A 15,390-nucleotide genomic window follows, 5' to 3' on the forward strand; every position below is an offset into this window, starting at 1 on the left:
AATACTAATGGCGCACCGTGGCCTATACTAATGGCGCACCAGTGGCCTATACTAATGGCGCACCGTGGCCTATACTAATGGCGCACCACTGGTGCGCCATTAGTAAAAAATACTAGTGGCGTGATACTAATGGCGCACCAGTAGTGCGCCATTAGTAGGCAAAACTGGTGCGCCATTAGTAGGCCTTTTTCTAGTAGTGTGCCCTCAACATCTTACTTAAACAAACATGATGCGATTAGCTCAAGAGAATCTATGCCACGATGAAGCTTTCCATTCGTTGTTCTAGTCCGTACAAATCTCGCATACTGCTAAATTACCCAGATCTTGTGGGGTTGAGATTGTACTGCATGCACGGTGGAGGGGCGCAACGGCCAAGAGAATGAGCAGAACGCCAAGCCGAATTCATACCTTAAGGATGGTACGCGCGAAGAGATGGGATCGCCCGCCGCCGTCGCCGCCGATTCAGCTGGCTTCTTCTTCTTCGGTGATGGCGTGGGGGGCTGGGGTTGGTTGGGTGGAGGACGAGGACGATGAATTTATTCCTCTCGCCGGGCAGGTCGAGGACGGAGAAGGTCAGGAGCGGCGAGCGGTGACGAATAGATCGGAGGAGGATTCTGAACTGGATCGAGTAGACATGGATCTGGTCCTCAGGTGATCGGTTCAAGAAAAGATATTTCCCCCTGGACCATTATGCCCTTATCGCAATTAACTTATTAAATTTAATCGGTTAAAATTCCCCGCAAGATCTGACGGCTAATAAAAATCAGACGTGATCAGACATGTAAGTACTGCTAAGTACTCCGAGTACTAACCCAATCACCGTAAAACAGCTCATTTATTTTATTCTATAATCTTGGTCAAACTTTCAAATGGTTGACTTGCACGGAAACCAATACACCTTATATTCTGGAACTGAGCACTACTAGGAAAAGGCCTACTAATGGCGCACCAGTTTTGCCTACTAATGGCGCATCACTAGTGCGCCATTAGTAGCACGCCACTAGTAATTTTTACTAATGGCGCACCACTAGTGCGTGGTGCGCCATTAGTATCTGGTATACTAATGGCGCACCATCCAGTGCGCCATTAGTATATAACACCATGCGCCATTAGTGTGCCTCCCAGGGGCCATATTTAACCATGTGCTTTGGCACACTAATGGCGCACTGCGGATAGATGCGCCATTAGTATGAATATTAGGTTTTTTTTTTACTTTTCTAATTTTTGCACATGTTACAAAATATATTATTTGACAGAATATAGACAGTAGCACACAGCAATAGCAGATTCATCGAATACAATAGAAGATTAGTCTCCGAATACAATTCATCATATTAGTCTCCGAATTCAAAAGACCGAACAAAGATAAAACATTACAAGTCTCGAGACCGCGAGTATCGAGTTTGTCGGAAGTAATACTAATCCTAACAAGTCCTACTAATCATCATCATACAACTTCTACTCGTTATTCATAACAAGTCATACGATCATCATCTTGATAGTCATCGAACCAACCCTACTTAATTGTTCTTAGCACATGATCATCAGTATTAGGCAGGACCTAAATACCCTATTTAAGCTAAAATAGCATAAAACAATATAGAACCTGACTCTCCATTATGGAGAATGGAGAACATCCTGTCTCCAATTCTTGCGCTTCGCTTCCTTTTGCTTCCAAGAAGCTCCTTACGGCTGTCCATACATTTTTCCATCCTTTGATTTTCATGTCTCCACTTCTTTTAGAAATCTCGTATGGACAGTTGAGATTCGTAGGACGACCTGGCTGTATGTTCAAAACATTAACACTACCTTTCTGATACATCATATGAGGCACACAATTCTCTGGGATTATCTGTTGAAAAACATAGTAATAACTTCATAGTTAGCAATGATGTACTAGTTTTAGAAGTATGCAAAAGATGCACGGATGTCGTAATAGTAAAAATCTTACCAGGGTATCTCCATGGTAGTTACCGTAGTTGAACACATGCACTAGTGGCACGTATTTACCATAATGTTGAGGAGTTTGTTTGTGGATAATGTAATTCTCAATGTCAGTACAGAATCCGACCAGATGATTTTTCTCCTTGTAAGTTGTTAATTCGGAGCCATCGGTGTAGTGGGTTTTGTCTACCATCTCCCGCACATTCTTTGAACAATAGAAATAAGCTGTCAATGGAAATAAGTTGTCAAATATTTTGAAATAAACAATATAAATTAGCTAATAACTATGTTTGAGAAACTCACATAGCAGTAGAACTGGAGGCGTATCAACAAGGACCCAAATGTCCATATTGTCTTGGTTGACGTCAGGATTACCAAGATCCATGGTGATAAGCATACCCTCATCAAAACCATACATCTTGCAAAATGCTTCCCAATTTTTGCAACCAAAATGGGTTACGCTCTCAGAATTATATAGATTTACTTCAAAGTCCACATCGTGATGAGTCCTTAGGTGAATTTTCTTTGTTTCAGAAATTTCATGGTCTTCAAAATCCATCCTCTCCAAGACATAGCGTCTTGCATGGCATGGGATAAGCTATACTCGAATTGTAAAAGATGAAAATTACACGTTGAAATAGTTGAATTCATGCTTAATTATGAAAATAACACTTGTCGTCGTTGTGTACCGTTTCAACTTCGAAGGTCTCCTCGAGCTTAATGCTGAAGCGCCGATCATCGTCCAGGTGAGGCATGTCGCACAGACCTCGATCGTCGTGGCACCAGTCGCATTCCGCCGGGAGACTTTCGTCGTCTGATGATGATGACGACATATCCTACATTCATAATTCAAAACTACATCATTTAGGGTTTGTCGACACCGAGGCATCCTAAAAGCTAAGCTTTTATTATTTAGGGGTTGTCAACGCTGCGGCACCCTAAAAGCCTAAGCTTTCATCATTTAGGTTCTTATCGACACCGAGGCACCCTAAAAGCCAAGGTTTTATCATTTAGGGTTTGTCGACGTCGAGGCACCCTAAAAGCCTAAGCTTTCATCATTTAGGTTTTGTCGACGCCGAGTCACCCTAAAAGCCTAAGCGTACATCATTTAGGTTCTCATCGACACCGAGGCACCCTATAGAAGCGAAGTTAAGTTTTCATCATTTAGGGTTTATCGATGCCGAGGCACCCTAGGTTGGGCCTAATCACTTGGCACTAATCACTTGGCTCTATTGCCACCTATGTTGGGTTTATCATCTAGGGTTTATCGATGCTAACGAGAATTCTAAGTTGGGCCTAATCACTTGGCTCTATTGCCACCTATGGTTTAATGCAGCAAGAATGACAGGGCAGTTGATCCTACTTAACTAAGTACTAACATACCCCGGCCCATGCATTAGTCGCAAGTACCCCATATGTCCTATTTTTAGCAAAGTCATGCTAAAATTCACGGAAAATTTCAGCATGACCTTTGCTGAAAATAGGACATATGGAGTACCCGAATTTGCCGGAACGGAAGTTAATCGACATTCCGGCAAACTCAAGGGCCTCTCGGGGTACCTGCAAATTCATTACCCCACCCCCACCCAGCTGCAACCCCACAACACCCCACAATATCATCACGACACGATGGTCGGAGACAAAACCTGTGGGGGAACGTAGTAATTTCAAAAAATTTCCTACGCACACACAAGATCATGGTGATGCATAGCAACGAGAGGGGAGAGTGTGATCTACGTACCCTTGTAGACCGACAGCGGAAGCGTTTGGTTGATGTAGTCGTACGTCTCCACGGCCCGACTGATCAAGCACCGAAACTATGGCACCTCCGAGTTTTAGCACACGTTCAGCTCGATGACGATCCCCGGACTCCGATCCAGCAAAGTGTCAGGGAAGAGTTCCGTCAGCACGATGGCGTGGTGACGATCTTGATGTACTACTGTCGCAGGGCTTCGCCTAAGCACCGCTACAATATTATCGAGGACTATGGTGGCAGGGGGCGCCGCACACGGCTAAGAATATGATCACATGGATCAACTTGTGTTCGTCTGGGGTGCCCCTGCCTCCGTATATAAAGGCTCAAGGGGGGGGGGGTGCGGCCGGCCTAGGAGAGGCGCGCCAGGAGGAGTCCTACTCCCTCCGGGAGTAGGATCCCCCCAATCCTAATTGGAATAGGATTCATGGAGGGGGGAAAAGAGAAAGGGGGGCCGGCCCCCTCTCCTTGTCCTATTCGGACCAAGGGAGGGGAGGGGCGCGCGGCCCATATCAGGCTGCCTCTTCTCTTTTCCACTAAGGCCCACTAAGGCCGATATAGCTCCCGGGGGGTTCCGGTAACCTCCCGGTACTCCGGTAAAATCCCGATTTCACCCGGAACACTTCCGATATCCAAATATAGGCTTCCAATATGTCAATCTTTATGTCTCGACCATTTAGAGACTCCTCGTCATGTCCGTGATCACATCCGGGACTCTGAACAAACTTCGGTACATCAAAAAGCATAAACTCATAATATAACTGTCATCGAAACCTTAAGCGTGCGGACCCTACGGGTTCGAGAACAATGTAGACATGACCGAGACACGTCTCCGGTCAATAACCAATAGCGAAACCTGGATGCTCATATTGGCTCCTACATATTCTATGAAGATCTTTATCGGTCAGACCGCATAACAACATACTCTGTTCCCTTTGTCATCGGTATGTTACTTGCCCGAGATTCGATCGTCGGTATCTCAATACCTAGTTCAATCTCGTTACCAGCAAGTCTCTTTACTCGTTTCGTAATACATCATCTCGAAACTAACTCATTAGTTGCAATGCTTGCAAGGCTTAGGTGATGTGCATTACCGAGAGGGCCTAGAGATACCTCTCCGACAATCGGAGTGACAAATCCTAATCTCGAAATACGCCAACCCAACATGTACCTTTGGAGACACCTGTAGAGCTCCTTTATAATCACCCAGTTATGTTGTGACGTTTGGTAGCACAAAAAGTGTTCCTCCGGTAAACGGGAGTTGCATAATCTCATAGTCATAGGAACATGTATAAGTCATGAAGAAAGCAATAGCAACATACTAAACGATCGGGTGCTAAGCTAATGGAATGGGTCATGTCAATCACATCATTCTCCTAATGATGTGATCCCATTAATCAAATGACAACACATGTCTATGGTTAGGAAACATAACCATCTTCGAGTAACGAGCTAGTCAAGTAGAGGCATACTAGTGACGTTTGGTTTGTCTATGTATTCACACGAGTATTATGTTTCCGGATAATACAATTCTAGCATGAATAATAAACATTTATCATGATATAAGGAAATAAAATAATAACATTATTATTGCCTCTAGGGCATATTTCCTTCAGTCTCCCACTTGCACTAGAGTCAATAATCTAGTTCACATCGCCATGTGATCTAACATCAATAGTTCACATCTTTACGTGGTTAACACCCATAGTTCACATCGATATGTGACTAATACCCAAAGGGTTTACTAGAGTCAGTAATCTAGTTCACATTGCTATGTGATTAACACCCAAAGAGTACTAAGGTGTGATCATGTTTTGCCTATGTGAGAAGTTTAGTCAACGGGTCTGCCATATTCAGATCCGTAAGTATTTTGCAATTTTCTATGTCTACAATGCTCTGCACGGAGCTACTTTAGCTAATTGCTCCCACTTTCAATATGTATCCAGATGAAGACTAAGATTCATCCGGATCAGTGCCAAAACTTGTATCGACGTAACCCTTTTACGACGAACCTTTTGTCACCTCCATAATCGAGAAACATATCCTTATTCCACTAAGGATAATTTTGACCGCTGTCCAGTGATCTACTCCTAGATCACTATTGTACTCCCTTCCCAAAATTAGTGTAGGGTATACAATAGGTCTGGTACACAGCATGACATACTTTATAGAACCTATGGCCAAGGCATAGGGAATGACTTTCATTCTCATTCTATTTTCTGCCGTGGTCGGGCTTTGAGTCTTACTCAACTTCACACCTTGTAACACAGGCAAGAATTCTTTCTTTGACTGTTCCATTTTGAACTACTTCAATATCTTGTCAAGGTATGTACTTATTGAAAAAACTTATCAAGCGTCTTGATCTATCTCTATAGATCTTGATGCTCAATATGTAAGTAGCTTCACCGAGATTTTCTTTGAAAAAATCCCTTCAGACACTCCTTTATGCTTTGCAGAATAATTCTACATTATTTCCGATCAACAATATGTCATACACATATACTTATCAGAAATGCCGTAGTGCTCCCACCCACTTTCTTGTAAATACAGGCTTCACCGCAAGTCTGTATAAAACTATATGCTTTGATCAACTTATCAAAGCGTATATTCCAACTCCGAGATGCTTGCACCAGTCCATAGATGGATCGCTGGAGCTTTCATATTTTGTTAGCACCTTTAGGATTGACAAAACCTTCTGGTTGCATCATATACAACTCTTCTTTAATAAATCCATTAAGGAATGCAGTTTTGTTTATCCATTTGCCAAATTTCATAAAATGCGGCAGTTGCTAACATAATTCGGACAGACTTAAGCATAGATACGAGTGAGAAACTCTCATCGTAGTCAACACCTTGAACTTGTCGAAAACCTTTTTGCGACAATTCTAGCTTTGTAGATAGTAACACTACTATCAGCGTCCGTCTTTCTCTTGAAGATCCATTTAATCTCAATGGCTCGCCGATCATCGGGCAAGTCAATCAAAGTCCATACTTTGTTCTCATACATGGATCATATCTCAGATTTCATGGCCTCAAACCATTTCGCGGAATCTGGGGTCATCATCGCTTCCTCATAGTTCGCAAGTTCGTCATGGTCTAGTAACATGACTTCCAGAACAGGATTACCGTACCACTCTGGTGCGGATCTCACTCTAGTTAACCTACAAGATTCGGTAGTAACTTGATCTGAAGTTACATGATCATTATCATTAGCTTCCTCACTAATTGGTGTAGTAGTCACAGGAACATATTTCTATGATGAACTACTTTCCAATAAGGGAGAAGGTACAATTACCTTATCAAGTTCTACTTTCCTCCCACTCACTTCTTTCGAGAGAAACTCCTTCTCTAGAAAGGATCCATTCTCAGCAACGAACATCTTGCCTTCGGATCTGTGATAGAAGGTGTACCCAACATTTTTCTTTTGGGTATCCTATAAAGACGCACTTCTCCGATTTGGGTTTGAGCTTATCAGGTTGAAACTTTTTCACATAAGCATTGCAACCTCAAACTTTAAGAAACGACAACTTAGGTTTCTTGTCAAACCATAGTTCATACGGTGTCGTCTCAACGGATTTAGATGATGCCCTATTTAACGTGAATGCAGTTGTCTCTAATGCATAATCCCAAAACGATAGTGGTAAATTGGTAAGAGACATCATAGTTCGCACCATATCTAATAAAGTACGGTTATGACGTTCGGACACATCATTATGTTGTGGTGTTCCAGGTGGCGTGAGTAGTGAAACTATTTCACATTGTTTTTAACTGAAGGCCAAACTCGTAACTCAAATATTTTACTTCTGCGATCATATCGTAGAAACTTTTTATTTTTGTTACGATGATTCTCCACTTCACTCTGAAATTCTTTGAACTTTTCAAATGTTTCAGACTTGTGTTTCATCAAGTAGATATACCCATATCTGCTCAAATCATCTGTGAAGGTCAGAAAATAACGATGCCCGCCGCGAGCCTCAACACTCATCGGATCACATACATCAGTATGTATTATTTCCAATAAGTCAGTTGCTCGCTCCATTGTTCCGGAGAACAGAGCCTTAGTCATCTTGCCCATGAGGCATGGTTCGCAAGCATCAACTGATTCATAATCAAGTGATTCCAAAAGCCCATCAGCATGGAGTTTCTTCATGCGCTTTTCACCAATATGACCTAAACGGTAGTGCCACAAATAAGTTGCACTATCATTATTAACTTTGCATCTTTTGGTTTCAATATTATGATTATGTGTATCACTACGATCGAGATCCAACGAACTATTTTCATTGGGTGTGTTACCATATAAGGTTTTATTCATGTAAACAGAACAACAATTTATTCTCTTACTTAAATGAATGACCGTATTACAATAAACATGATCAAATCATATTCATGCTCAAAGCAAACACCAAATAACACTTATTTAGGATCAACACTAATCCCGAAATTATAGGGAGTGTGCGATGATGATCATATCAATCTCGGAACCACTTCCAACACACATCGTCACTTCACCCTTAACTAGTCTCTGTTTATTCTGCAACCCCCGTTTCGAGTTACAAATCTTAGCAACTGAACTAGTATCAAATACTGAGGGGTTGCTATAAACACTAGTAAAGTACACATCAATAACATGTATATCAAATATACTTATGTTCACTTTGCCATCCTTCTTATCCACCAATCACTTGGGGTAGTTCCGCTTCCAGTGACCAGTCCCTTTGCAGTAGAAGCACTTAGTCTCAGGCTTAGGACCAGACTTGGGCTTCTTCACTTGAGCAGCAACTTGCTTGCCATTCTTCTTGAAGTTCCCCTTCTTCCCTTTGCCCTTTTATTGAAACTAGTGGTCTTGTCTACCATCAACACTTGATGCTCTTTCTACCTTCATCGATTTCATCATCATGAAAAGCTCGGGAGTCGTTTTCGTCATCCCTTGCATACTATAGTTCATCACGAAGTTCTACTAACTTGGTGATGGTGACTAGAGAATTCTGTCAATCACTATCTTATCTAGAAGATTAACTCCCACTTGATTCAAGCGATTGTAGTACCCAGACAATCTGAGCACATGCTCACTAGTTGAGCGATTCTCCTCCATCTTTTGGCTATAGAACTTGTTGGAGACTTCATATCTCTCAACTCGGGTATTTGCTTGAAATATTAACTTCAACTCCTGGAACATCTCATATGGTCCATGACATTCAAAACGTCTTTTGAAGTCCCGATTCTAAGCCGTTAAGCATGGTGCACTAAACTATTAAGTAGTCATCATATTGAGCTAGCCAAACGTTCATAACGTCTGCATCTGCTCCTGCAATAGGTCTGTCACCTAGCTGTGCATCAAGGACATAATTCTTCTGTGCTGCAATGAGGATAAACCTCAGATCACGGATCCAATCCGCATCATTGCTACTAACATCTTTCAACACAATTTTCTCTAGGGACATATCGAAATAAACATAGGGAAGCAACAATGCGAGCTATTGATCTACAACATGATTTGCAAAATACTACCAGGACTAAGTTCATGATAAATTTAAGTTCAATTAATCATATTACTTAAGAACTCCCACTTAGATAGACATCCCTCTAATCCTCTAAGTGATCACGTGATCCAAATCAACTAAACCATGTCCGATCATCACGTGAGATGGAGTAGTTTCATTGGTGAACATCACTATGTTGATCATATCTACTATATGATTCACGCTCGACCTTTCGGTCTCCGTGTTCCGAGGCCATATCTGTATATGCTTGGCTCGTCAAGTATAACCTGAGTATTCCACGTGTGCAACTGTTTTGCACCCGTTGTATTTGAACGTAGAGCCTATCACACCCGATCATCACGTGGTGTCTCAGCACGAAGAACTTTCGCAACGGTGCATACTCAGGGAGAACACTTCTTGATAATTAGTGAGAGATCATCTTATAATGCTACCGTCAATCAAAGCAAGATAAGATGCATAAAAGATAAACATCACATGCAATCAATATAAGTGATATGATATGGCCATCACCATCTTGTGCTTGTGATCTCCATCTTCGAAGCACCGTCGTGATCACCATCGTCACCGGTGCGACACCTTGATCACCATCGTAGCATCGTTGTCGTCTCGCCAATCTTATGCTTCCACGACTATCGCTGTCGTTTAGTGATAAAGTAAAGCATTACAGCGCAATTGCATTGCATACAATAAAGCGACAACTATATGGCTCCTGCCAGTTGCTGATAACTCGGTTACAAAACATGATCATCTCATACAATAAAATTTAGCATCATGTCTTGACCATATCACATCACAACATGCCCTGCAAAAACAATTTAGACGTCCTCTACTTTGTTGTTGCAAGTTTTACGTGGCTGCTACGGGCTTAAGCAAGAACCAATCTTACCTATGTATCAAAACCACAACGATAGTTTGTCAAGTTGGTGCTGTTTTAACCTTCGCAAGGACCGGGCGTAGCCACACTCGGTTCAACTAAAGTTGGAGAAACTGTCACCCGCAAGCCACCTATGTGCTAAGCACGTCAGGAGAACCGGTCTCGCGTAAGCGTACGCGTAATGTCGGTCCGGGCCGCTTCGTCCAACAATACCGCCGAACCAAAGTATGACATGCTGGTAAGCAGTATGACTTATATCGCCCACAACTCACTTGTGTTCTACTCGTGCATATAACATCGAGACATAAAACCTAGGCTCTGATACCACTGTGGGGGGACGTACTAATTTCAAAAAAAATTCTACACACACGCAAGATCTTGGTGATGCATAGCAACGAGAGGGGAGAGTGTGATCTACATACCCTTGTAGACCGACAGCGGAAGCGTTTGGTTGATGTAGTCGTACGTCTCCACGGCCCGTCCGATCAAGCACCGAAACTACAGCACCTCCGAGTTTTAGCACTCGTTCAGCTCGATGACGATCCCCGGACTCCGATCCAGCAAAGTGTCGGGGAAGAGTTCCGTCAGCACGACGGCGTGGTGACGATCTTGATGTACTACTGTCGCAGGGCTTCGCCTAAGCACCGCTACAATATTATCGAGGACTATGGTGGCAGGGGGCGCCGCACACGGCTAAGAATATGATCACGTGGATCAACTTGTGTTCCTCTGGGGTGCCCCTGCCTCCGTATATAAAGGCTCAAGGGGGGGGGTGTGGCCGGCCTAGAAGAGGCGCGCCAGGAGGAGTCCTACTCCCTCCGGGAGTAGGATCCCCCCCCCAATCGTAATTGGAATAGGATTCGCGGAGGGGGGAAAAGAGAAAGGGGGGCCGGCCCCCTCTCCTTGTCCTATTCGGACCAAGGGAGGGGAGGGGCGCGCGGCCCATATCAGGCTGCCTATTCTCTTTTCCACTAAGGCCCACTAAGGCCCATATAGCTCCCGGGGGGTTCCGGTAACCTCCCGGTACTCCAGTAAAATCCCGATTTCACCCGGAACACTTCCGACATCCAAATATAGGCTTCCAATATGTCAATCTTTATGTCTCGACCATTTCGAGACTCCTCGTCATGTCCGTGATCACATCCGGGACTCCGAACAAACTTCGGTACATCAAAAAGCATAAACTCATAATATAACTGTCATCGAAACCTTAAGCGTGCGGACCCTACGGGTTCGAGAACAATGTAGACATGACCGAGACACGTCTCCGGTCAATAACCAATAGCGGAACCTGGATGCTCATATTGGCTCCTACATATTCTACGAAGATCTTTATCGGTCAGACCGCATAACAACATACTTTGTTCCCTTTGTCATCGGTATGTTACTTGCCCGAGATTCGATCGTCGATATCTCAATAGCTAGTTCAATCTCGTTACCGGCAAGTCTCTTTAATCGTTTCGTAACACATCATCTCGCAACTAACTCATTAGTTGCAATGCTTGCAAGGCTTAGGTGATGTGCATTACCGAGAGGACCCAGAGATACCTCTCCGACAATCGGAGTGACAAATCCTAATCTCGAAATACGCCAACCCAACATGTACCTTTGGAGACACCTGTAGAGCTCCTTTATAATCACCCAGTTATGTTGTGACGTTTGGTAGCACAAAAAGTGTTCCTCCGGTAAACGGGAGTTGCATAATCTCATAGTCATAGGAACATGTATAAGTCATGAAGAAAGCAATAGCAACATACTAAACGATTGGGTGCTAAGCTAATGGAATGGGTCATGTCAATCACATCATTCTCCTAATGATGTGATCCCATTAATCAAATGACAACACATGTCTATGGTTAGGAAACATAACCATCTTCGATTAACGAGCTAGTCAAGTAGAGGCATACTAGTGACGTTTGGTTTGTCTATGTATTCACACAAGTATTATGTTTCCGGATAATACAATTCTAGCATGAATAATAAACATTTGTCATGATATAAGGAAATAAAATAATAACATTATTATTGCCTCTAGGGCATATTTCCTTCAAAACCCCCCAATATCATCAAAATACTCCAGTTATGAAGTAAAATTCCTGAAGTGTTCCAGGAGTAGAACCTGAAGTGTAGTCAGTGGTTTCACCTATGTGCATAAAAATCATAAAAATTCAAAATCATTTGAAACCTGATCACTAGTCATAAAAATTCAAAATCATTCAAAATCAAAATCTACTAATTAGTTCTTGTGCTCATCCAGTAGCAACATCTTTCATACATGATCAGTAGTCATGTACCAAATTTTTATTTAAACTGAATTTGCAAATCAACAAGAGCTCTACTAGTTTCAGACTAGATTTACACTAAATACACTAGAGTATTTGACCAGTAGTCATGTGAACTCTTTGAATTTGTAAACACTTCCAGACTTGAGCATTGAGAGTTCACAATTGCAAAAAATGTCCCTTGTTCCTGAACTTATATTGTACTCCATTCATTCAAGCAGAAAGAAACAATTATTGTTGATACTCATGTGCTTCTTTGCAAATAATTTTATTTATTCAGAGTTTGAGAAATTTTGAACAAAAAAAAGAACGCAAGATACAGACTGAATTTGATGTTCAAAAATAACTGATAGTAGCATGCTATGGTACAGATAAAGTTGGGTCATAGTAACACACAGTAACATTTCTGGAATCCAAATTGAAACAATAAATCACATCTAGCTAGCAACTGAAAATCAAATTGGCACTTTCTCCAAACTCATACATGTCTTCTCTTTTTGTAGCATCAGTGCTCACCTCGATGGATTAACTGAATTTTCTACAAACACCAAGTACTAGGGCACACAAAAGTTCTGAAATTTGTGTGCCTAACTGAATTAACTGAATTTTCAGTAATCGAATAAATTGAATTTTCAAAACTGACAAATATTAATAGGTTGACTATAGCAAATCCAATTTGCATGCTTCACTACATATAATTTACAATAATCCGAGGGGACAAATACAGCACTGGAAAAGTCAATTCAGGTTTATTTGAATTGGCAGCTACAGTGATGCCATTTAAAGCTAGCTAGAGGGAAAAGCCATTTAAAAAAAATCCTCTCATCTCATATGAGGAGTGTTAATCCTAAGACTAATATTTTGTTGTGCAGTACATCTACAGTGATGCCCTGTCCATTTTGTCCCTCCCCGACTAGATACTAGAGTAGCACTGTTGATGCCCTATTCTTGCTGACCTTTATGACAGTATATACAACAACTTATCCTCTTAAACCAAAACAACTTTCTAAAAGCCAGATGCAACTTGTTGAGCTAATTTTGAGCAGAACTCCTTGAGGAACTAGCAGCAAAAGGTACTGAACTAGCAGCAAGCTTGTGTTATTGCTTACTAAGGTACTGAACTGATCAGAACTTCATAATAGTGAGCTTTACATACTAATTTCAGAGGGATTTGAACCTAATTTGACCTAAATTCGAGAGGGATTTGACCTTATTTTGCATCTACACTAGCCCCTAATCCATGGCTAGAGCTAGTAGTAGGAACACATGGTAGAGTAATTAGGCAGCCTTGAGGAACCCAAATCCATGGCTGCTAGATCGAATGAAACAAGGAGGGGAGTTGGGGGCACCTTCACCTTGGGTGGCTGAACGACGGCGTCGTGGATTTAGAGGTCTAGGTGGAAGAAGCCCTTGATTGCGGCGACTGTGGTGGCTGGGTGCGCCCCTCCTGCTCCTCCTCCTCGAGCAGGACAAGGTCAGCGGCTACACAGTGAGGAGAAGGCCCTCCTCTCCTCTCCGGGCGTCGTCCTGGTCGCTTGCCGGCGCGGTCTACCTGTAGAGACGAGACAAGAAGGGGTCAGGGGTTTGGAGTGGAGGGGGATTACGGGCGGAGGAGGACGGGCGGAGGAGGAGGGGGGCTTACGGGTGGAGGAGGACGGGCGGCGGTGCAGTAGGGGCGGCAGAGGGAGGCGCTGTTGGGCTCCTGTGCCGGCTGCGGGGCAGCGGAGGCTTCGGACGGCTGGGTGCGCCGCGGCGTCGGGCTGGCAGTCGTGGCGGCAGGCAGGGGAGCCGGTGGAGCGGGCCGGGGGTCGTCGGAGCGGGCGCGGCGGGGGAGGGAAGGGGGATCTGGCGAGGGAGAGGGAAGGGGGGATCGGGCGAAGGGGTATCCAGCTAGACACTATAGCAATGGCGCACCACCCTCTGGTGCGCCATTAGTAGTTTTTTTTCTGATAGCAATGGCGCACCCTCCTCTGGTGCGCCATTAGTAACTTTTTTTTCTGACAACAATGGCGCACCCTCCTCTGGTGCGCCATTAGTAACATTTTTTTCATTATTTCTTGTTGCATCTAATAATTTGTTTTTTATCAAATTTGTTATTTTCATGAGGACTAGAACAGAAGATATCATCAAATATCATCAATTTTTTTTGAAAATATCATCAAATTTGTTTTTTTATTTTTAATTGAAAATATCATCAAATTTGTTATTTGAAGATATCATCAAATTTCTTATTTGAAAATATCATCAAATTTGTTATTTAAAATATCTTCAAAAAGTGGGGGAGGGTGCGGGTGTCGGCGGCGGCGGTGGAGCGGGCCGGGGGAAGGTGCGGGGTGTCGGCGACGGCGATGGAGCGGGGGAGGGTACGGTGGGTCGGCGGCGGCTGTGGAGCGGGGGAGGGTGCGGTGGGTTGTCGGCGGCGGTGGAGCGGGGGAGGGTGCGGTGGGTCGGCGGCGGCGGTGGAGCGGTGAAATTTTTTTTTATTATTTTTTTAAAAATGAAGAGGGGAGAGGAGGCGCGGGTGGGATCGAGATCGAGATGGAGGGGGAATCGAGATCGAGATGGAGGGGGAATCGAGATCGAGTGTCCTCATGAATATTCAATATTTTATCATATTGAATATGAAAAAATATCATCACATTTGAAAAAATATTCATGAATTCAAAAGGTGCCCATGAAATTTAAAAATATTCATAATCTCAAAAAGTGCCCATGAAATTTAAAAATATTCATGATATCAAAATATATACTAATGGCACATTTCTACAGGGTGCGCCATTAGTAGTTTAAACTAGTAATGGCGCACTGTGAGGCGGTGCGTCATTAGTAGTTTTGCAAAAAAAAGAATAAAAAAAATTCAGTACTGGCGCACTCCATGTCTGATGCGACATTACTAGTTAAAACTAGTAATGGCGCACTTCGGTAGGATGCGCCATTAGTATGTATGTAAAAAAAATTATCACTAGTGGCGCACCTATTTTCTGGTGCGCCATTAATGTCTTCCACACTAATGGCGCATCACCAACTGGTGCG

The sequence above is a fragment of the Triticum urartu genome, chromosome 1A (genome assembly GCF_056163025.1).
Source record: "Triticum urartu cultivar PI428250 chromosome 1A, HENAU_Tu73, whole genome shotgun sequence".
NCBI classification, from domain to species: Eukaryota; Viridiplantae; Streptophyta; class Magnoliopsida; order Poales; family Poaceae; genus Triticum; species Triticum urartu.